We start from the raw sequence: 23,455 nt of genomic DNA, 5'->3' as shown, positions 1-23,455 counted from the left end.
ACTACGCAGATTTAGAGGGGGGGGGGGGGGGGGGGGATCGTTCCTCCTTGCCCAAAACGAGATATTTTACTTAGGAAAACTATGCTGAACCCCCTTTTTTTACGAAAAATGTCCCGAAAACATGGTTCAAACGGGACTGCCCCCAACTAAAGAGGTCCACAAATCAACCCCTGCAGGAGAATGAACAAAGTTTTAGTCGCCGGAAAACAAAGGAACGACAAACAGAAGTTCCTCTATTTGTGGCCCTGATTTGCGGCAGACGTTGCACCCTCGGAATGGGCCACTTTGACGAAGAATCCCCGCGTCATCTCGTCCCAGCGGAAGAACCGTCTCGAATTCTGTTCGCAGAACTTGAGGAAACCGCCTTCGACGACACACGGCAGCCGCAGTGTTGACAAGGGCGTGGTAAACACACCTATATATTACAATGAAAAAAAATCGAATTGTATTGAACAATTCGCTTCGTTATGGATACGCATTAACGAACACTGCAATGCGGAACGCCGCCGGTAAGCCCGTGCACCCCGTGACTGCTCCGGAACTAGAAATACCTTTGCTGAAATCGATAGTGCGTACTATTTTGAAACATTTGTTCGCGCTCACACTTTCAGAGACTAGACGTTCTTGGCTCGCACGCAAAAAAAAAATTAAAAATGGTACACCTTTGCAGCCTACAACGGCGCCATCTGCGATCAAGGACACCGCAGCGGCAGCGCGCCGCTTCAGCTTGAAACGCCAGTCGTACGCGCTCTGCGCAGGAATTAATTATCTGCCACCGGGGCGAAATGCCTGCCCAAGAGCCACACCGTCGCGCGCACCACACAGCCGAGGAGAAGCCGTGCGGTGAGACCTGGGGGTGGAGCGAGGAAGGCAACGGCGGGAATCCCCCCGCTCGGATTTTCGCACTCAGCGAAACCCTATGGCACCGTGGCCAGGAATATGGAACCAACGGACTCGGGTTAGCTGTGTGGCGTGGCGCCTTAGGCACTGCTTAACCAGGGTGACTATACGAACAAGTATCCAAACGACACAAGGTAGAAGGAAACGCATGTTCTGGCTTTCATGCATCCCTGCGCGTTCCTCGCGCGAATTTTCCGCCTGATGAAGCAAAAAAAAAAAAGCGTTTTCCAACGGTACGTACTATTAGCGTAAAAGCAAGAGCGAACAAGATAAGTGAAACGCAAACTGCAAGATATTACACTAGGGAGGCAGAATACCATCGAAGGCGTAAAGACCGCTCTTTGCAAGTGTTAACAGGCCAGGCCTGTGTTTCCTCTTCAGCCGCCAATATTTTCTGTTGTTTCTGCTCGCGTTTCAGTTGTTTCGTTCGCGTTTCATTTGATGCTGGTAGTACATAACAGTGTCACGCCACAACCGCTATTTAATAACAACCGCTATTTAATTATTATTAAATAGCGGTTGTGGCGCGACACTGAGCCCGTGCGAAGTGTCCGACTGACAGCACCACATGTGCGAGGGCAATCCGTGAGCTGCCAGCCCGGAAGTCGAGCTTCCATACGAGCACACGCCGAGTCGTAACCTTTGCTTCAAAATTATACGTTTAATTACTTGGCCCGAAACCCGCACTTTTGTTATAAGCAAAGGGAGGTGTGCGCTCTTACTCCACCTCGAATGATCTCTCTAGTCGAATAATGAAAATAATGGTAACAATAATAATTGATTAGCGGGAAAGGCGCAGTAACTGGCACTCAGGTTGGTCGTCTGAACGAGTGAAAAACTGAGCTTGCGGAAAAGAAGCGGCACTCAACGATCGCGGGTACCACAGCAGCCGAGGCAAACTTGCACGTCCCCAATCGGTACGCGCTCGCGAGGACCGCATTGGGGGCGATATGGCATGTGCCAGAAATGAAGCCCTGCAGGGTACACCGCCACAGCCGCCGCAAGTACGACACTTGAGAAAGAAGGTGCAAAATGGGCTACCTTGATGCTCAACGCCGGCTGCGCAGTGCGCGACTAGGGTGTCATCGGGGTGGAGCTTCGTGTCGCATCCGATAGATGACGCCGCGACTTAGACTCAGCGGTCGCATTCCAGTGGTTCCGGGCGGCATTGTGCATCCTCTCTAAGCGACAGACGGTAGACTTAATCGTGTTTTCAATAAGGGGGAGAAAGCGTGCACGAAGGCACGTCGGCGAGAAAAAAAAAAAAAGGAACGGAGGGGGAGGAGATAACACGCAAACGCTGAGCGCGTGATGTCAGCGTCTCACTATCAGTGCTTGTTGAGTAGGGGCTCCTGCCCACCTTACTCCTTCACTCAACAAAAAGCGATGAAAACATCGACTGCTAAGCAGAAGGACAGCACCGTAGCGGGACTTAACCGAGTACGCCGAAATACTCCGTGTAACGTTGCAATGAAAAGGTCAAGTCAGTCGAAACTTACGGCCTATTCCAGTCGGCGATCCGGAACAAGTTTTCTTCCTCCGCGAAACCGAAGAGCGTGTTTCAAAGGACGTTTCGGATTCACATCCTGGGTTGTGATTGGACTGCAACGGTACATGACCCCTAGACTCGCAGACACGGTGCTTCCCCGCAGATTCAGATGGATGTCCCGGATCGCCGTTTAGAATTCGCCACAAGACTTTTCTTCCAATTACTGCGCCGCTCTCTGTCCGAAAATGGCAGGACTGATTGCTTTATTGCTGCCCGTAAGAAACGTGCAATAAGGAAAGCTCAGATAACCGCAGCGTCTTAGTTTGTTTCGCGCGGATGCATGTACAGCCTTTGTCAAAAAATATACAGCCCGAGGTGTTTGCTTCCAAGCCGTGCAGCGGCCTAAAGGTAACGCGTCTTTTTTATACCGCGGTAACTCGATCTACACGTTCCGAGAATTCTTAGAAACTTGGAATTATTGTCCTGTGCGGTCTATTTCCCTAATTTAAATCGGATTAAACGCCCCGGCTCCTGCCTTTTTTTGAACTCAACGCTGAAGGTGGGAGAAGTCAACCAACGCATGGAGTGCCTTTGAGCCAGTCCCGTGGAAGCTTCCCTTTAGATTTTATTTTGTTTTGTAGGTTTCTGTTAGTAAATATTTTCAGTCGCAGACAGCATAGCCGAAAATCAGGTCCACGGAAATAAAAATACAAGTGGACTCTTTGAGTTACGTATCACTCCGCCGATGGCAGAGCGGCAAGCCGCCACGGGACTGGCTGAAAGGGACTCCACGCGTTGGTTGACTCCTCCTACCTTCAGCGTTGAGTTAAAAAAAAAAAGGCGGGAGTCGGGACGTTTAATTCAATTTAAATTGGGGAAATCAGCCGCATAGGACAATAATTCGAAGTTTCTAAGAAGGCTCAGAACGTGTAGATAGAGTTCCCGCGGTAAAAAGACAAGTTCAGATTCCCCTTCAGTGCTCCTTTAAGCACATCGGACAGTCGCTTGGGAGGGTTAATGACTTAAGTTCCTCCCGCCTTCGTGAGAATAGGGGCCCCGAGCACACCAGAGGAGCAGCGCTGAAGGGCTCAGAAGCAGACCCCGTGGGCTGTATACTTTTGACAAACACTGTACGCCATATACCTGACTGTAGATAAAGTTAACACAAAAAAAAAGAAATGGCGTGGCGTCCTTGCCTTTTTCTAACTACACATTAATGATCCCGGAGTTAAAGCACACTGCTCGCGCACTATACAGCTTCAATTCATCGGTGCAACGCTCTCGGTCAATCATAGCCAATAGGTCAAATTTTAAGGTTTATGCTTTTTAGGGTTTAGCGTCCCTAAGCGACTCAGGCTATGAGGGAGGCCGTCGTGGAGGGCTATGGATAATTTCGACCACCTGGGGTTCCTTGTCGTGTACTGACATCGTACAGTATACACGGGCATCTAGCATTTCGTCTCCATCGAAATTTGACCGTCGCGGCAGGGATCGAACCCGCGTCTTTCGGGTAAACATCCGAGCCCCAAACCACTGAGCCACCGCGGAGGCTTGGAAATTTGGCGGGGAGTCAGTGATGCGTCATTCGGGGAATTGTTCGTTTTTCTGGGAATGTGCTGTTTAAAATGAAGCCATAATCTAATTTTCGTGACTTTTCAGAGAAATTTCGAAACGAACAAAACAGCGCAGTAACACGGACAAACACAAATAATGAGACGCACACCAACGCCGGCTACCAATTGAAAATTTATTCCACAGCAACATGTTTAAATACGCAAAACTAAGGGGCGGAAAACGAGGTACTGCTGCGCGGTCGCCGGGAATCAGTGTAGTCACGTAAAAGGTTACAAGAAGGACGCAAAAATCAAGCGACACGCGATAAAAACAGACGGTGTACAGGGCCGTGACAGAAGAATAACGTGTAAAAACTATATAAAAGAGTTGGCAAAAGGGGGCGGGTAAAAGCTTCGTTTAGTTTATGGGGTTTAACGTCCCAAATCGACTCACGCTATGAGGGACGCCGTAGTGAAGGGCTCCGGGAATTTCGACCACCTGGGGATCTTTAACGTGCACTGACATCGCACAGCACACGGGCCTCTAGAATTCCGCCTCCATCGAAATTCGACCGCCGCGGCCGGGGCCGAACCCACGTCATTCGGGCCAGCAGCCGAGCGCCAGAACCACGCAGCCACTGTGGCGGCACATCTTCCTTTGCCTATTTCAACATTCTGCTCCAAAACAAATTTTCAGTTGGCAGTCAGCTAGCCCTCGCGTGCGTCTCACTATTGGCGTCTGTCCTCGCGCCGTCTCGTTCGTTGTGCAGGATAAACTATAGCCCAACACCTCGCTATAGTGAATTTTCAGAATTAGCGAAAAAAAAAAACGAGGAAATTTTGTTCGTGCGCTTTTCCTGCAAAATTCCCGCACTTTAGCCTTCACTAATCCCGACAAACAGCAGTGATTAATATCAATAACAAAAACAATATAAATCATGCGGATAAAAATGTAGCGATATTATACCAGGTGTTTCAGGGAAGACAGTAATTTTCAAATACAGGCTTTCTGCGGTAAAAATATGGCTTTTGTGGCACAGTATTACCAGCGCTGGCGGACTCCGGAAAGCCGGTGAATTGCCTTCAGTAGTAAGCTGGTCAACCAGCTTCTGATAATTAGCTTTTTAATCATCACAGCTAGGCAACTGGTTGCAATTAGAGATTTGTACCCGGTCGTTAGTAATAGCCATATCAGTCTTTTTAGAATTTCGAAAACTCGAGCATCCTCGGTGCTGTGCCTCGACAAAATCTCGCCGCATTGTGCGAAACTACATGCGATTTCTAAAGCATGCAAGCAAAGGAACACCTCCAGTGCACGTAACTAGTCAAAAAAGCCAAATTTTGTCGAGCCACAGCGCCAAGGGTAATCGCGTTTTCGAAGTTCTGAAAACTGATACGGCTATTACTAACGACCGGCTACAAACTCGAATTGCAACTATAGGCGCCTAACTCTACTAGTTAATTATTAAAAATTAGTTAACCACACTAGTACTTAAGACGATTCACTGGTTCTCTGGTGTCGGCCAACACTAGTAATACTATGCTGAAAAAGCCATACATCAAAAAACCTATTTTTGAGAATTACTTAAATTCTCCCCTGAAACACCTGCTGGTATACCGCTTCAGAAAAAAAGTTCCCAAAGTAGATTTTTCAGGTCTAACAAGAGAATGTTTGGTCACAGCATAAAGTATCACTGCGTAGCACACCCGTGTTGACTGGCCTCGTGGCAGAGACAACCCAACTGCATGGAATTAATGCCCTACGAAACTACACCCAGGGAGACTCGACTGTCGCTTGGATGCACCGGAGCTGCTGTCAGTGCAGATCTTGTAGTAAAAAAAATGTCGATGCTCGCGTCCCGCTGCCGTCGACATAAATGCCAGAAGCAGCAGTGACAAAGCTGCAGTGCCGACAGCAAGCGAAGGGAACCAACGAAGGAGTTTCTACGAACGAACGATCCGAACCGAATCAAGGAGCTCTCTGCATGTACACCCGTGAGCAAGACGAAGAAGAGCCTGCCATTTAAGCCTCATGCGTACTCTATGACTAACAATGATGGCAACTCCACGTGTGCTTTTGCGGCTTGCACGTTCCTGACTACCAGCTTCAACAACAGCCGACGTGCGCAGCATCGTCATGAGGGAGTTCATAGGCCGCTCTAAATGGCAGGGGAGGCTCTTATCCTTGCTCGCAGCTGCACGTGCTCGACGATTTACATACCATCCCCAAACGACCCTCACTCGCTGTTACAGATGGCACAATTCTGATACATTTCCACCGAGACTCCCGCGTGAGAGCTGCAGACCCGCCGTGGTCGCTCAACGAAGGCACACGAGGAGGGCGTAAAACTACATATAGAGTGCAGTTCTCCATCTCCCCAAACACCCCTTCCACTGCCTTGGTATCCCGATCACGACAAGACTCTTACTCATGCGCTGTCATCCATTCTGACAGGCCCGCTGGTCTGGCAGAGGCAGTATACGCGCAGTTCGCACTCCGGGCTATACGCGTACAAGCGCGCCTCTCCAGTGCGGTTAATCTTCATCTTGGGCGCCCCCTCTGGCGATGAGGCGAAGGTGTAGGGAAAAACGCGGAAAGGGAAATGCAAGGACAGCCGAGATGAAACGTCTCGTCGCAGGCCCTGACAACTATAATGCGAGGATTACGCTGAAAAGAACGCGCGCAAAAAAAGAAAAGGAACTACAAGCGGGATAAGCCACGCCGGCAGACTCCCACAACGCAGCGGACGATCAAAAAGACCGCGCTGACGCTGCGTGCGGCGAATAAAACCTTGCTCGGATCGGCGTATACAGCTGCCGCGCATGAAGAGAGGAATGCGTGCCTCGGAGAATGTCGAACGAGTAAAAAAAAAAAACTGGCAGCAAAAACAAAACGGCAAAGGAAAAACCGAGCGGGAAAACATAACTCGCGCAGAAGAACTTGGCACCGCTGACGGCCGCCAGCTCCGGCGTGGCGGGTGCACCGAGCGGAGCTTAATAGCGCGCCGCCACCCACACACACACTACACGGCCGGGTAAAACCAAGCGAGAAGTATTAAAAGAAACGGAGCCGTGTCGGGACAGGCAGCAGAGGGGAATAAATAAAGGTGCCCACGAGAAGGCGCACAGAGGCGGAGGCCAAAGTGAGGGCGCAGGCATCTGCGGAAAGCGCAGGTATGAGGAAATGTCAGCGCGCGAAAAATATATTGCCGCGCGGCCCCCTTTTCTCCGTCGCCCTCGGCCGCGACCACCTTGCGTTCGCTCTGCGTCGGAATTTTCATCTGGCCCTTTTATATCTGCTTCCTTCACTCAACACGCGACCACCTCGCCGCTTCCTCTCCCGATGGCGGATGGCCCGAAGCAGGTGCGGCGCGCGAGGTTTCGAAAGTGCCAACACCTGTTCTTCGGGGGGCGCAAGAGCCGAAGCGGAGCCTCTTCTGGTCGGCACGCCCCGCAGAATCGGTGGCTCAGCCCGAGGACGCGAGACCGAATCTCGGCCGCATTTCGGCGGATGCCAAGTGCAGAACACGCACTTCAGCCCTCCACTGCATCTCATAACACACATGCATTTTTGGCCATACCGGACTCGGACGCTTGCCGCTTCGGTTCATCAAAATTAGCCACCGCAAGCTCATTTCAGTTCAACAAACACTCACTCGAGGAAACGCGTCCCAGAGGCCCCCCCGGAAGGTTAGTTCAAGAAGTATTTTACAGTGTACGGTGCGCGATTAGGCAATGCGCGCGCGATGCTGTCACGAAGCATGCGGCAGCACGCAAGGCGGGAAGCGAAGTAGGTGCCCTGTCAGCATGACATGACTAATTTTCTCCGGCGGCAAAACTTAATTCTGCGAATTGAGAACAAAGAATCTGCAATTTCCCGCGGGAAGCCTCCCGCATGTTAGCGTGCGCTTCCTTTCGCGCAGAAGCTGCCGCGCGCTTCGCCTCGACGGCCCAAGGTCGCGAGGCGAAGGGTAACACACACACACACACACACACACACACACACACACACACACACACACACACACACACACACACACACACACACACACACACACACACACACACACACACACACACACACACACACACACACACACACACACACGCACACACACGCACACACACACACACACACACGCGCGCACGCACGCACGCACGCACGCACGCACGCGCGTGTTCGTAGATGGGTTCCAAACGTAACGAGGGGTGTTTTTTTTCTGAAGCAGATGATTCAAGAAAAGAAAAAAACGCCTTACATATCAGTGCTGTTTTCGACAGACGTCAGTATCGTCACTCATCCCATGCAAGCGTTCGGGCGAGTTGTTGCCAGAACCACAGCACTTGACGCGCTTACGTGGATGGGGTGCAAGCATGTGAGGGCATTAGCAGAACTTCGCTCGTAATCAGGTTCTACGCTTCAATAGAATGCAGACAATTAATCACATTCCCATCATTCCTACTGATGTCCACAAACGCAATACCATAAAAAAAAGAACGTGCCTGCTGACACGATTGCGCGAAAAATGCTAACCCGCAATTTTTCGCGGAATCGTTACACATGACAGCGTTGATAACCGACGAGTGACAACAGGTATCATGGACGCGTCTCCAATTTAACTCTGGCGCTCCACAAATAGTAATAATTACCACACACAGCTGTCACAAACGTGGCAGCATTTATGCATTGTAATGTCTTGTTTAATTCAACATATGTCGGCGGCCCGTGTGGTTTACGTATACCTTAAGCTTTGGGATGTAGTTCTATTCGTCGTGTACGAGCACACGGTATTGGGCGTACGCGGTTCCTCTGGTCAACACCCGGGCACAGAGGAGAGCGTATGCCCGTGTCCGCTAAGTGGTTAGAGCGCTCGGCTACTGATCCGGAGTTCCCGGGTTCGAACCCGACCGCGGCGGCAGCGTTTCGATGGAGGCGAAACGCCAAGGCACCCGTGTGCTGTGCGATACCAGTGCACGTTAAAGATCCACAGGTGGTCGAAATTATGCCGGAGCTCTCCACTACGGCACCTCTTTCTTCCTCTCTTCTATCAGTCCCTCCTTTCACCCTTCCTTTACGGCGCGGTTCAGGTGTCCGCCTAGATGTGAGACAGATACTGCGCCATTTCCTTTCCCTAACAACCAATTGTTATTATTATAATTATTATTATTATTATTATTATTATTATTATTATTATTATTATTATTATTCGTCTTTTTTATTTAAATTAAGAGTAAAGGAGAGGCTGGTGCTGCATAGCGGCTCCGGCTACTCCTTTTCACCAATTCGTAGCAACCACTTGGTCCGACGATGTACAGCTCAACATAACAAAAACACAAACAATACACAACATATAAAATAAAGTACATACAAGAGTCAGTAAAAGAAGCAATAACGAGAGAACAAGAACACCTTGAATGTTAAGAGAACAGTACACAATACAATATACATAAGAGATATGAATAAACAAGGACAGAAGAACATCAATAAGCTGATTTGCAGTACACACAGCAAAAGTATAGATATACGCTATTAAAGCACTAACTCATCAAAAACAGAAAAACAAGAAACAAAAATGTGTCTCTTTCTTTTGGTTTTTCTTTTCTGGTCTTCATTCAAGGTGACCGATATAAAGTACGGAAGTAAGGGTGCACGTGACTTGTTTTGTTTGTTTGCGATGTACTTTTTTCGGTGTCGAGGCGATCCCAACCACCTTCACCCCGCTGCGACAAGAAGGCCAAGCAGTGGCAAAGTGGTGCGTGAACGTGCGCAATGTTTGAGGGGTGGGGTGATTGGTGAACAAAAAATTCAGGGGGGCACTTTGTTGGCCTAAAGTGCGGTGAGGCGAAAGCCTTTAGCGCGGTGTTGCTGCTTGTGTCGCTAATGTGTGGTGAAGATGTAGATTAAAGACTACAAATTAAGAGCTTTTAGGCGGCACCCTTCCAGATCGGCGTTCAGGAGGCGTCTGGTAAGATTGCCTGGGGAGCGCTCCTCTCTAACGAAGGTGACGCCACTCAATGACGTCACACGCTCATCAGTCACACGGCTTTCTTTGCGATGCCACCAGACTTATCTCGATTGATCGCAGCTGCGCGCAGCTGCTGCAGAATGTTGTAGTGGCTTTGGTGCCTTATCTCGATGACGTCATTTAGTTGCTGGATGTAACGGACGCCGGACAGATCCATGGCCGCGAGTATGAGCCATTAAAGGCTTTCGCCTTAAAAGACAGTGTCCACGAGGGACCGTTATCTGCTTCAGTACGCCCCTCGGGGGTCGGGGTAGAACCGCCGCCGAGCACTCCCGGGACTTCAGGCCGCCGACGACACCGCATTTCCCTCGACAAGCCGTTTGCTGTTCGGGAAGGGCCACCGCCTTCGAGAAACGCTCCGTGTCGTGGTGAATGGACTGTCGCTGCGCCGCCGGTCACCGTACGCTTGTTCTCAACTGCCCTTCCATTTGAACTTTTCGCTTCATTATATTATTTATCTGTTTTATTTAACTGTAATCGCCTGTGCGTGTGTAAACTGCATGCACCTCAGCGGCAGAGTGTAAATACGTTCGCGTACACAGTACTCTGCCAGCAGCCGTCACTTCGTATTACCTGATTAATGTAACGCCGTGTATGACCTGCCTGAAAATTGGAAACTGGTTTTTGGCGAAAGGAAATTGCGCAGTAATTATCTGACATCTCGGTGTGTGCGCGTTTTCCTGAAAATATATTTGTTGTTCTTGTTACCTGAATTCGTGGCTCTCTCACGTTGGCAACGCCGAACATAAAACCGGCTAGCGCTGGGCGTTAAACTCCACACCCTTTTGCCTCAGTACGGGAAGGTGCTCGCATTTCTCCCGAGCCGTGACAACACCCAAAAGGCCGCCATCAACCGGCACCATAGAGAAAATGTCGCGGTGAAAATCGGTGAAGATGCTCCGAAGGTGTTCCTTGCTCCGCTACTTTCCCGCCCTCTTTCTACCAAGACACGCACACATCTCCGACGACGCATCTTCGGCGCCTTCGCTCGCCAACGGCGCAGCTCCGCGCTTGAGGGGACAATGTGAAGCGGAATGGTGCGCTTTCTTACAGACCGCAGTGCGAAAGCGGTGGGCTCTCAAGAATGCGGGGCGCGACCGTGGCCACAGCCCTCCCTCCAACCCTCAGCAACGCCAGCATCCGCAGAAAGGGACAGACGCTGGCGATGTCACTGGGAGCACAGCAATGGTGAAATTCGCCGGCTTCCCAAGTTGCTCGCCAGAGGTATACAGTGGTACAACTCTTACGGACAGTTTTCAGTGTTTTTTTTTCCTTATTACACAAAGAATCACATTCTCTGCAGCAGGCTGCGCGTGATAGCATACGTGCCGGAATTCAGTAATACACGGTTCAAATGGAACCGCCCCCCTCCCCCCTCCCCATCCCAATTGTCCCCTGTGCAGAGTGGCCCATTATTCCGCCCCTGCCCCTTACCGCAATTAACACACGGCGTTCAGCTGCTGAGCTGAAGGACACGGGATCGAATCGCGGTCGCGGGGGCCGCGTTTCGATAGGGGCGAAATGCAAAAGCGCCTGTGGTAGTGTGTGATGTCAGTGGTCGAAATTCATCTGGAGCTCTCCCCTACGGTGCCGCTTTCTCTTTACCGCCTTTCACCCCCTCATCTACCCCTTCCCTCACGGCGCGGTAGAGGTGGCCACCGAGAATGGGGCCGTCACTCCTTTCCTGATAGCCACATCTCAGTTGCTCTCGCAGTGTATTCAATTAGCTACTCGTGAACATTTGAAATAACGTACTGGCTTCAGGCAACTATACCTCAGTCATCGAGTGTGTTAAAAAAAGCTTCAGGAATATACTATCGGCCAATCTTCCCTCCACCACACTACAGGACCATGTGCATGGTAAGGAGTATTAAAAAGGGTTGAGGTATTGTGCTGTCGGGGACTAAGGTCTCTGGACCGTGTGTCCTGTCAACGAAGCCGATAGTTCTGTTATTAGCCGCCGGCTCACTACAACGCTCGTGGAGGAGAAAGAACAAGGATTTCCGACTTTCGCCTTCACAAGTGTGGTCTCCATCCGCCGGCTATAATTAGAGCTATCGGCTTCGTTTACGAAACATGTGGTCCAGAGAATTTTGTCCCCGATTGAACCTCCCGCAGTCGAGATTTCTTCATTGCACGGATCTTTGCTCGTAAAAGCGTCATTGGAAGAGAAGGTAACTTTTCCTGTCGGGAGCGCACTGCTTTCTGTGTAGGAAGAATAAATCGGCATTTGCGTAGCATGTTTCCTTTCCTTGGCATGCTGGAACACTTCTCCTGCGACGCCTTCCAAAAGACCTACCATTTGTCGTTTGATCCCCCACCGAATCAGATAACCTCTCTCCCGACTGACAAACAAGATGATGTGCCGTACTATCTTGAAATGGCTTCGGGCCTGCACAGTTCATGGTGGAGCAAAATGGAAGTGCGTCATGCAAATCTTGACGCACGCCCGGTTTAACAGCACACTAAAGAGTTAATTGCAATCTGCGCTGAAGTTAACTATTGAGAAATCAGCATCGGACTGGATCCCTTCCACCGAATCCCTGAAGGCAGTTAAAGCTTCCTAAGTCAATCACAGTGCGATTGAACATTTCGCAGTACCCTTTGCGCAATATATGATTCAAATAAAGAAAAAAAAATGCTGGCCCGTGATGATTGCGTCCAGTTCCTGATCCGTGAGTCATCAGTATTATTACCGGTACGTACGCCACTTTTAACAGCTTCTGCGGAAGACTTACTAAGCCCCAAGAAGGCGATTTGTCAGGGAACGAGCAGTTAAAACCCTTCGCGCCCAGTGACAAAAAGGACGAATTTCCCCCAAAGAAACTAACCTCTCGTGCACATATAATGCTTCTTTGCTCGGAGTGTAGTCGGAGAGGCTCGCACGGCGTACCTTCCTCGGCCAGAGCGGAGGACAGGGCTCGTGTGCAGCACACGAGAAAAAGCCTCGGAATTTTTAACACTCGGCACTGCCGCAAGCAATTACAGAGTTTTGCACACACCGTCTACAGACAACGTGGCAGTTACTTAGATGCTGGCAGACCGGATGATGGTGATGACGTTTTTAATGGCGCAGGGGCAACCTGAACTTGGGCAAAGAGCGCAATGGCACAGGGCGTTTCGCTCTACAAAAGAAGTCGAGCAGCGGACAATTAAGCTTAAGGGAAAGCATATACTCACTGCGAAAGCGGCGAGTGCCCGGCGGCACAGGTGATCGAACGCCGCACCTCTCACATACTAGGCGGATGCTGCTTTATGATCTAAGCAGACCATAAAGCAGAAAGCTTTTTTTTTTTTTTCACCAAATGCTGGATCGTATTCTCAAGCGCAACATCTCTGGTTCACTTCAGTTGACTTTCATACTTTGCCCGTAGAGGGTGCAAGCACTCCTTCCTTCCCCGGCGCCAGCTCTGTCGCAACCTCGGAAACGCTCTACGGACGTCAACGCCGCAAGCCCCATGAAGCCGCAACCAAGAGATACCGATCACCACAACGCGCTCCGACTAACCATACTGCACACCGTATACGGAATGGAAGCCTACATACAGGCGCAGTCATTCAAATAAGGTCTACCAGTACCGCAGGGTATCCACCAGTTTCCAACATGGGTGCAAGCTTTTCCCGAGCCTGTTGCTCGACTACCCTTCGGTGAAATGTTCGGGAAATGGGTCCTAACCCCAACTTGTGTAAGAAAGAAGAACGCCTTGTGGTATGCCGCTCTTTGGTCACAGCTGCCATTGCGCCATTAAAATTAATCGTCATCAAAATCTCACCCCTTTCCATTCTCTCTCTCTCTAGAGCGAGAGGCTGCAAAGAAACTTTCCGCTCGCTTCCAGTAACAGCCTCGACAAGACTTGCGCATTTCGACGTATCTCGCTAGCCCCGTCCTCAAGTCACCCTGTCGTTCATGCACCCAGAGCGAAAAATTTCAACGGGCGAGGACAGAGGCTAGACGACACAAGCGCTACCTATCAAACGAAAACTTCATTGAAAGAAAAACGAAATATATACACCTCGTACAGAGTCACCTTGTCGCACCTGTCCTGTATCGCGGCGTGCGTTTCGCGATAAGCCACACGCCGGCGCAGGGCTTCCCGGGGCGCGACGCACGGCGCATTGCGCACTATCAGGCGCTGACATCGGTCGACGGCCCGAGGAAGGCGGAGCTGTGCCACCGCCTCCAAGACAACCGCGGCCCGACGAGAGCCTAGCGACAAAAGCGAGAACAGCGCGCGGCTCGGCTCAAAGGGGCTGCGCGCCGAGAGACAAAGCGGAGCCACTCGGGCGTGCAGCCCCGATAAGGCACGCCCCCACACTCCGACGACGATCAGCTTCCGAGCGGCGCGCCTCGACTCCGTCAAGAGCTGGTCTCTCCGCTGCTGCATCGCTCGAGGGGTGCTACCCGCGGCGATTTTGCTGCACACAAAAACGTCACCACGGGCAGTATAAAAAACAAGGCGGAGTTTAATGCGCCGGCAGTACACACAGCAATCCTCCCGTGCGTTCGCGCAAGAACGGAGGAGCACACCTGCAAGCTCGTTGTTGACGCCGCAGTTGTCATGCACGGCCCCCTCCCTCTTCCCATCCACTCGTTTGCTGAAACACGGCGGGAAGCCGATGACTCATTTAAAGAGGTACCACGCATTACTTTATACGCGCAATAAACAAGCCAACAGGCGCGACGAATAATCGGAATTTTCTTAAAAGAAGAGTTCTAAGAAGCTACGTTGAGCTTCGTGCGACAACGAGGGCACGAATTAAATTTGTCACGCATTTCAAAAGGGATGGCCAGAAACATTTCCCCTAGCAAGAAGCCAAAGATTTCGGCCCCAACAGCAGTGATGTGCGGATCAACACGGAATCTAGTACACTGTGAGAAAACTAATATTCACAGTTTAAATATAAGTGTCCATCTTGCACAAAACCAACCAGGGTGTTTGCAACAAACGCGAGTGCCGAGCTTTGAATTTGTACATAGAGCTTAATGCAAGCAAAGCGATTATACATCTCGCCGCTTTGTCGACGAAGCCGACTATTTTCGAGCATACCAAAACGTTTGAAGCGCAGGTGTAAACAATGTGAAAGCGAACAAGCATGCAGACAATAACACTGCTGCCAAAATAGGAGTGAGTGGCACACTTCTTTTAAGTATAGCTTTTCTCCGTAAGCGCAACTCCTTTATTACTCTCTGTACGGTTGATGCAGAAGGAAAAAAATGTACTTATTTCTTGGACGCAAACCAAACGCTCGCCTCTGTATTGCTCACGTGAACCTTACGCAAACGAAATTAACTTTGACCACAACGGGGCAAAACTCTGAACTGTGACCGTAGCTGTTGCCCGGTGGGCATCTGAAAGAAACTCTGAACGTGCGAAGCTGGTAGACGAATTTCAATAGCCCGGACCGAAATTTTGCAACCTATAGCAGTGGCGCAGCACTGTTCCAGTTCACCCACACGAGCAGCGATTACTTCGCGCAATCCTCGGTATACCGGGTGTTTCAGCGAACACTTTCGAAAATTCAAAAATTTTTCAAAATTTTTACCGCAAAAATTTTTGGGGTAAAAATATGGCTTTTGCGGCACAGTGTTGGCGGACACCAGAAAACCGGTTAATCGCCTTAAGTAGTAAGCTGATCAACTAATTTTTAATAATTAACTTTCTAACTAGTAGAGTTACACGCCTAGTTGCAATTAGGGATTTGTAGCCGGTCGTTAGTAATAGCCGTATCAGTTTTTTTTTATAATTTCGAAAACGCGATTATCCTTGGCGCTGTGCCTCGGCGAAATCCGTCTTTTTTCGACTAGTTATACGTGCACGGGAGGGGTTGCTTTGCCTGCATGCTTTCGAAAGCGCCTGTATTTTCGCACGATGCAGCCATATTTTGTCAGGCCACAGTGGCGAGGGTAATCGCATTTTCAAAATTCAAAAACTGATATGGCTACTACTAACTACCGGCTACAAATCTCTAACTGCAACTAGACGCCTATCGGTAATAAATAAAAAGTTAACTATTAGCCTTTAGTTCATCACTTTATTAACATGATTCAGTTTTTTTGACGTCCGCCATTCCAGTATTACTATGCCGCGAAATGCTTCTCTTTAGAACGACAGAAAGCTGGGCAAGTTGGTTGCGATCCACGGTATCACAGCGAGGAACACGAGGACAAACGAAAAACCCGACAACACGAGCGCCGACTTTCAACTAAACTTTGTTACACACTTGCATATATTTATACCTTTCCTGCCAAGCCTAAGTTTAAAAACCAAACCTGCCAACACTGACCAAGCCCTACAACACCGCAAAGGCACCATCCAAAAATTCCACTTCCGCGGTTGTCAAGTGATAATGACGGTTCGCTGACACACAAAGCACCACCCTAACCAATATGGTAAGTCTCGACTATCTCCCTTACCGTCTGATCGCTATGTGTGAAAATGACTGACGATTCACGAACCGTTTCTTTTCTCTTTACCTAAAAAAAATAATTTTTTTATTTATTTGCCCCTTATATAAAAAAAAAAAACACCAGGTAATACCAGTACGTCAGTACCAGCGCCAGAATTAGAACTTCCTCGCAGCTGCCGCCAGCAGATCCCTCACTTACAACTCCTTCGTCAGAGATTCGGAAATAGTTGCTGCAACGGCAAGAAAAAGCTTCCCAGGCGGAACAATAGCGGGACGGACCGAAAAAAAGAAGTAAAAACGGAAGCTCTCGACCGCGACAGACGGAAACCGATTTGCACGCTTCGGCCGAGCGTTCGGCGCAATCGTGGCATCGGACTCCGAGAAGTTAGGCCTCCTTTAAGCAGTAAGAAGACACAACGGAGTGAGACAAATGAGCCGACAGCAGAACGCGGGGCGCACAGCCCACCTTCTGTGGCCGCCGCACGAACGGGCCTTCGCGAGCGCGCGCGCGCGTCCCGATAGAGACCGCTCGCACAGACGCTGTTGTGACCAACGTTTATGGTTGTGACGACGACAATCGGCGCGTCGCACAGTGCATTTGCTGAACTTTCGTCGTCGGAAAAAAAACGGGGGCCAACGCGATTTTTCCATGGAAAATTTCGAGCGGAAAAGCACAACTGGTCGCGACGGAATTCCCACGTTGCTACAGCGCACGCCTTCCACGAGACCGCGGGATCGGATATCGAAAGCGACACCGGAAACGAGACAGCGCCAAATCCTTTCGTACTATATTCAGACAATAATCGAAAGACAACACTAGCGAAGGCTTCAGCGTAGAAGGGAAAACAATGCCGGAAGTCTGGACGACTTACAGTGTGGGAGGTGAGCCGGAGGGTAAGCCTACATAGCCATGCACAAGCATGTGCAGATGGCCTGCTACGCTGCGCGCGCTTTTCCTGCGTGACCACTATGCCAGCAGGAGCCCAGTGTAGCACCTGCGATATTTTCTCACCTTCTAAGCGCAGGCTGTGCGTTTTTCAACGTAACAGATGACTACGTAATCAGTATTTCATCTCCGACTTTCAGTCAATGCCGCCATTAGCTGGGCGAAGTCCACTGCAAATAAATCAACTTTACAAAATAGAAAAATCCACTACAAAAGCAACTCGATAGCTCATCATTATGTGGCCTCACCTAACCCGTGACAGCCTCAATACCGGTAGGCAGAAATCGTTATAAACTAACACTGTAAAATTATATCTAGCCAATGATCCGTAGTCTGGACCGAAGTCGACTGACTGTCAGTGTCCTTATCGCTGAGTGACAGACAGGGAACCTGAAAAAAAAAAAAAAAACGGAAACTAGGGCGGGATCGATGGCCAGATTCAGAACAGCCCCCCCCCCCCCCCCCACCCTTTTTTTTTCCCCCTGTATCCCTTTTCGCTACAACTCAGAGTGTCGACGCGACAGCCGAAAGCGGAGCCCCCTGCTCGTCGCTTATCTGCCCGAGATTCCTCGCGGGGGAAGCTTTGACAAGTCCTTCGCATTCCGCGGGCGCGTGCGTGTACGCGCTAGATATGCCTCAGCGGGCGAGGTCGGTCATTGAGCTCGAGACGCGGCGACCATCAGGGCATCGCGCGGGGACCACATACACAAGCCGCCGCCGCGACTCGGCCCCGGCGAGACGACAGCCGCGGGCCAGCGCCATTCAGCGAAGTCGGGGGCCGCCTGGACTCGATCACGGAGCTACGCCCGACTGAGGGAACCAGCGTCGGCGCAGAGAGAAGAAAAAAGATACTTGAGAGAGGAAGGGGGCAGGCGGAACTCCCCGTCATTGCGAGGAGCACAACGAGCAACGGGTGTCCTCGGCGGGACGGGCCCATCAACGTCGCGCGCTGACGAGAAAGGGAAGGCGGATTTCAGCCGCGTGCGCAGTGCCGGGAGAGCTGTAGCACAATTGGTTTACTGTGTACCACCAATGCTGCTCGCTCTGATCCACAACTCAGCACGTTTACCACCCACACACGTAGGCTGCCACAGCCGGAGCTTCCACGATTCGCCGCGTATATTCACGAATCTGGAATCGACAAACTGGTGCCCAAATCTACCACAGCCACATCAAACCCGTAGTTGCCGAAAGTATTATACTAGAGCGCTAAACGCAACTTCAAATTCATGCAGACCATAGCACACATGCCACTTTTTCCTCGCAATTTGAGCAAAGTCATCCCGCGTATCAATTCCAACCTCAACGACTGTTCTCGCGCCTACACTGAGACAAGTTACCGACACCACAATGTGCGCATGTACCTGTACACACAGTCGTTAACTTATTTGCACTCTCCACCACAGCAGCCGCAGGTGTCGCCATCAAAATAACCCCAACACTCGATGCCTACGAAGCTCTGCGCTCATCTGACGCCCCACGGAGAACCGTGAAAGTCGACTGGCGAAGCACTACCGTTTTTTTTCCTACGCTCAACTTGCTGTGTCGCCACATTCGGCGCGCAGGGATAAAAGGCGTCCACCTTGAGTAAGAAATAAGTGAGCGCAGACACCGCGTCCTTCTCCGTTTGAAGCGAAACTAAAGATCGGATGACGAGGAACCCGCTTCCCGAGCGTGGGCGGAGAGGGCACCTGCACCTGACGGGCCCGGGTGCGCGAGACGGCGTTTTTCGCCGACTGCCTCCCCGAAGGCAGCATCCGAGGCGGCGGGATCGATCAAGTGGCCTCCTCCTCCCCCTGCCAGCGGGAGGAATCAAACCGCATTTTAATGGACTCCTAACGAGCGGCTCTAATGAATTCTAAAACGGCCACCGCCGCAGCGCTGCTGACCACAGCGTATACGCGACGCGTGGACAGCGGTGCATACTGCAGCATGCGCACACCACAGTATGGCTCGCCGTTCCGCAACCTCGATCGTCGATTCTCCGGGGCAGCCGCCCGAGGAAAGGCGCGCCACCACGTAGCTGTGACGAGTGGCCAAACGCGCTTAACTTATTCGCTCGCGCCTTCCCGAAAAGGTGGTATACGCGTCCGACAGTTATTACACTTAGCGTAATGGAGACGCACCAGCGTAGACGTATACCAGATTACCGGCTACCCACGCGCATGCAGTGGCCTCGACTGGCCCCACCTCTGCCACTGTGCGCGCGCAGGAGGCGCCCGGTTTTGGCTGGAAAACGTGTATTGCCAGCATCGAACCATATATGAGGGCACTATACTAGATGGCCCGGTAAACCGGTACGCGCCTGCTTAATCTCTGATCAGGAAGCCTCAGAAGTACAGCTATATAACAATCACCTCGTGTTGACGTAAAACGGCGAAGGCACATAGTACAGTGACCGAACACGCTATCTAATAGACGAGGAGTCTCCTTACACGCATTATACGGCGACAGCCACACGTCTCCGAGGCAAAAGGGCGCAGTGTGTACTATAGTAGGATACAACCTAAAAAAAAAAAAACAGCAGTTGCTGACAATAGTAACGACAGCAAAGGAAATCCGCTTTTTGATGTTTACCTAATCAAACAAGCCAGATGCATAAAAAAACTCTTGAGCTCATAATTTCGTCTGGCTGTTAGTTCCTCGTTTAGGTAGCAAGGAAAAGCTTTACCAGCGAACTATTTTTTTTTTGTTACGGAGGAATTCCATGCGGCGGTCACTGTTCCGCGCACAAATACGATTGCGTGCAACTACTATTGCGTGCACAAATATGATCAATATGAATCGCGTGCACAAATATGATCAAAGATAGGTTTTTATTTTTTTTCCCTTGATCGCCTGTTCGAACCCCCACAGGCTGTGACATGCTGACGACATGCGACACACTGTCGGGAGAAAGAGGGGAGCACAGTACCACGCGAACTTCGACTAAACTAACGTTCCTCTACTGAGTGCTTCACCTAAGATGTTCTGCAATGTAAAAAAAAAAACGCTTTTGGAGTTCGAAGAGCACTTTTTTCGGCACAGCATTGTCAGCGGTGTAGCGCATCAGAATACAGCTAAGGCGTGTAATTAGTATGCTGTTTAAATAATACTGAGTAAACTTTTACCTATTGCTGATAGTCTCCTTATTTACCGGGAGTATCCATATCATCTTTTATAATTTCGAAAACGCAGTTACCCTCGGCGCTGTGGCCGAACAACGTCTGGATATTTCGACGAGTAACGTGTGTATTCAAAGGGCTACTTCGCATGCATTTTGGCGCGATGTATAGCAAAATGTGTTGGGCCACAGCGCCGAGGGTAACTGCGCTTCCGAAATTCTAAAAAACTGATATGAACATTACCCACGGTGGGCTACACGCCTGACAATAGGAAGACTAGCAGTAATAGTTACAAAGTTAACTAAAGAATATTAGTTAAACAGCATACTAATTACACGCCTTAGCTGTATTCTGACGCGCTACACCGCTGACAATGCTATGCCGAAAAAAGCGCTCTTCTAACTCAAAAAGCCTATTTTTAAAAAATGCAGAACATCTTCGGTCAAGCACTCCGTCTACTGAAGGTAGCGCCATTCTTTGCCAACCTCGTGAACCCCCCGACAATCGCGGCAGAAAAGTGCGGCAAAAGATTCGCGTTTCTTAAATCCGCTGACGAGTCCACCTGTTAGTGGTGGCACTGGCAATAAGCAACGGAGAAAATGAGCAGGAAAGATGCCGCTACCGTCTACGTGTAGAGGGACATTAAAGCGCGCATCTCACGCTTCCGGCTTTTCGGATCGGCAACAGCGCGCCGCTACCGTCAACGTGTAGAAGGGACATTAAAGCGCGCATCTCAAGCTTCCGGCTTTTCGGATCGGCAACAGCGCGACGACCCGCCGCGGTGGCTCAGTGGTTAGGGCGCTCGACTACTGATCCCGAGTTCCCGGGTTCGAACCCGACCGCGGCGGCTGCGTTTTTATGGAGGAAAAACGCTAAGGCGCCCGTGTGCTGTGCGATGTCAGTGCACATTAAATATCCCCAGGTGGTCGAAATTATTCCGGAGCCCTCCACTACGGCACCTATTCTTTTCTTTCACTCCCTCATTTATCCCTTCCCTTACGGCGCGGTTCGGGTGTCCAACGATATATGAGACAGATACTGCGCCATTTCCTTTCCACCAAAAACCAATTATTAATTATTATTAACAGCGCGACGCTGTGGAGCGAGGAAACGGGCGCCCACAAACCACAGTTCCCACTTTACACCAGGCGCGGCCGCGATGTGCGATGCAGTTCAGTCGAAGGTCGCGTGGTATGCAGCACCTCCACTCCCGGGAGTGCTATCCGGCCACGCACGTACATTAAACCGCACAATAGCCGTGCAGAGACAAATTTTATTTTTCAAAGCATCTCCGTTGGCCCGCATATGAACGCGGGCGTTTCCGCTTACTGCATATTACGACGCCGACGCCTTCTTGTTGCAGCGACAGCTCTTGCGAACAGTTTTCCCAAGATCACACAGCGTTGGCGGTCTTGTCCGCAGATGAGTCGCACGCAGGGAGCAAAGCGCCCGCGAACGCGCGCTTCTTCGCCTTTCTCTTCGCCACTGCCCCGAGCAGGCAGTGCTCACACTGGCAGCGGCCTGCGGGCGCCAGCCCCTTCGGAGCGTGCGAGTGGTCTTGAGCGATGCGCTTACGTGCCGCAGTAGACCGCTCGGACAATGCAGTGAACCCCAGTGAGTGACCACGGAGATACAGACCCTGTGACGCAGAAGCTTCATAACGGACACGAGAACGGAAGAGCCCGGTAAGATCCGGCATGTATACATGCCCGAGTAGCACTTTTTGACGAACAGAGGGAGAACACGTGTGTCGTGTATGTTCTCCCTCTGTCCTCGTCTCTTAAAGTTGCTTTTCAAAGTATACATATGCACTGCAAGCAAAAGAGTGCGCCAACGTCGTTGTGCCCCGATGTCGCCGCGGCACGTGGACCTTCGCAGAGAAAATCGCCCGTGCCTGCCTTGAAGCTGTCGCCGCAAATCGCGCTGCAGGTGGTAACTATCCCTGCCAGTTTTTTTTTTTATCACTCACAAAGCGCCACATAGTCACAGTTGCAAAAAAAAACAACAATAATAATAATGACGTAGCACAGGTATTCGTGCACTCCTGCTTGCAGTTGGCGAGAAACGAACAGAACTGGCCCGAAACCGAGTCCGGCTGGGTCGGCGAGATGCTCGCGCCGAGGGACAAGGCGGCGCCTTGTCCTCGGCGTTGTGCGCCGCTCGAGATGAGCCGCGGCAGATCGATCCCGCTGGACGCAACGGTACACGCAGCGCCGCGAGGCCCAATTGACGCGCCAAGGCGGCGAGCAGCGCGCGAACGCGCGGCTGTATGGGCGAATTAGCGGGCAATTCGATTACGCTTGCCGGGAGCGCCGCGGCTCCATCCCGCGTGTCGCCACACGCACCGCGCACATCGGCGGCACCCGCTCCGCCGCTGGACTTCGGAGGCGGTTCGACGCGGGAAAGGAGACAAAAACCCACCTCGCAAACGAAGAGAACCTCCCACGATTGACTTTTTCTCGGCAGTCTTTCAGCCGCCAACGCAATTAGGAAACGATTCTGCGCTGCGCGCTAAAGGGTGAAATGCGCGCTGCCTCGACTGCAACCGAACGTATTTTTTTCTTCCCGAAGCGCCCCGCCTCATCGCTCTGAAAATACGCGAGTGCACTGACGGGAGGCAGACATCGCCTATTTAGAGAAAAGCGGGTGTGCGCGAGGAAGGATGAAAAACAACGGGGTGAGGAGGGGGTTTAATGAAGGGTGCAATTTTAGAGCACTTACACGGCCGCGTTTATAAGCATTTAACCGATGTAGGCTACCAAAGTTGCGCGTTATCTAATCCCGACGTTTGTTAGGCCAGTCGCGGCATGACGTTTGTTAGGCCAGTCACGGCAGGGATGGCCCGACCAGAATACACGAACCCTGGCTGTGGACCCAAGTATGACGCCTGCAGTCAACGGCCTGGTGTCACGGCAGGCCGAAGCTCTTGACCGCCGCCGCTCCCTCGCCGATTGCATTTTCTTAGATTTTTTCCAAGGTATTCGACAAAGTTTGTCACAAGCTGCTACTATTACAATTAGCGCAACTGA

The 23,455-nt window shown here is 50.9% G+C and overlaps 1 protein-coding gene across 2 annotated transcripts in view; it reads right to left on the bottom strand.

Annotated features, from left to right (window-relative positions):
• The window catches only part of Syn1 (Syntrophin-like 1), a 102,395-nt gene that overhangs the window by 53,951 nt on the left and 24,989 nt on the right, over positions 1 to 23,455 (bottom strand). The window lies entirely within an intron of this gene.

Source organism: Amblyomma americanum, chromosome 1 (genome assembly GCF_052857255.1).
Source record: "Amblyomma americanum isolate KBUSLIRL-KWMA chromosome 1, ASM5285725v1, whole genome shotgun sequence".
NCBI classification, from domain to species: Eukaryota; Metazoa; Arthropoda; class Arachnida; order Ixodida; family Ixodidae; genus Amblyomma; species Amblyomma americanum.
This window is presented reverse-complemented; position numbering and strand designations above follow the sequence as displayed.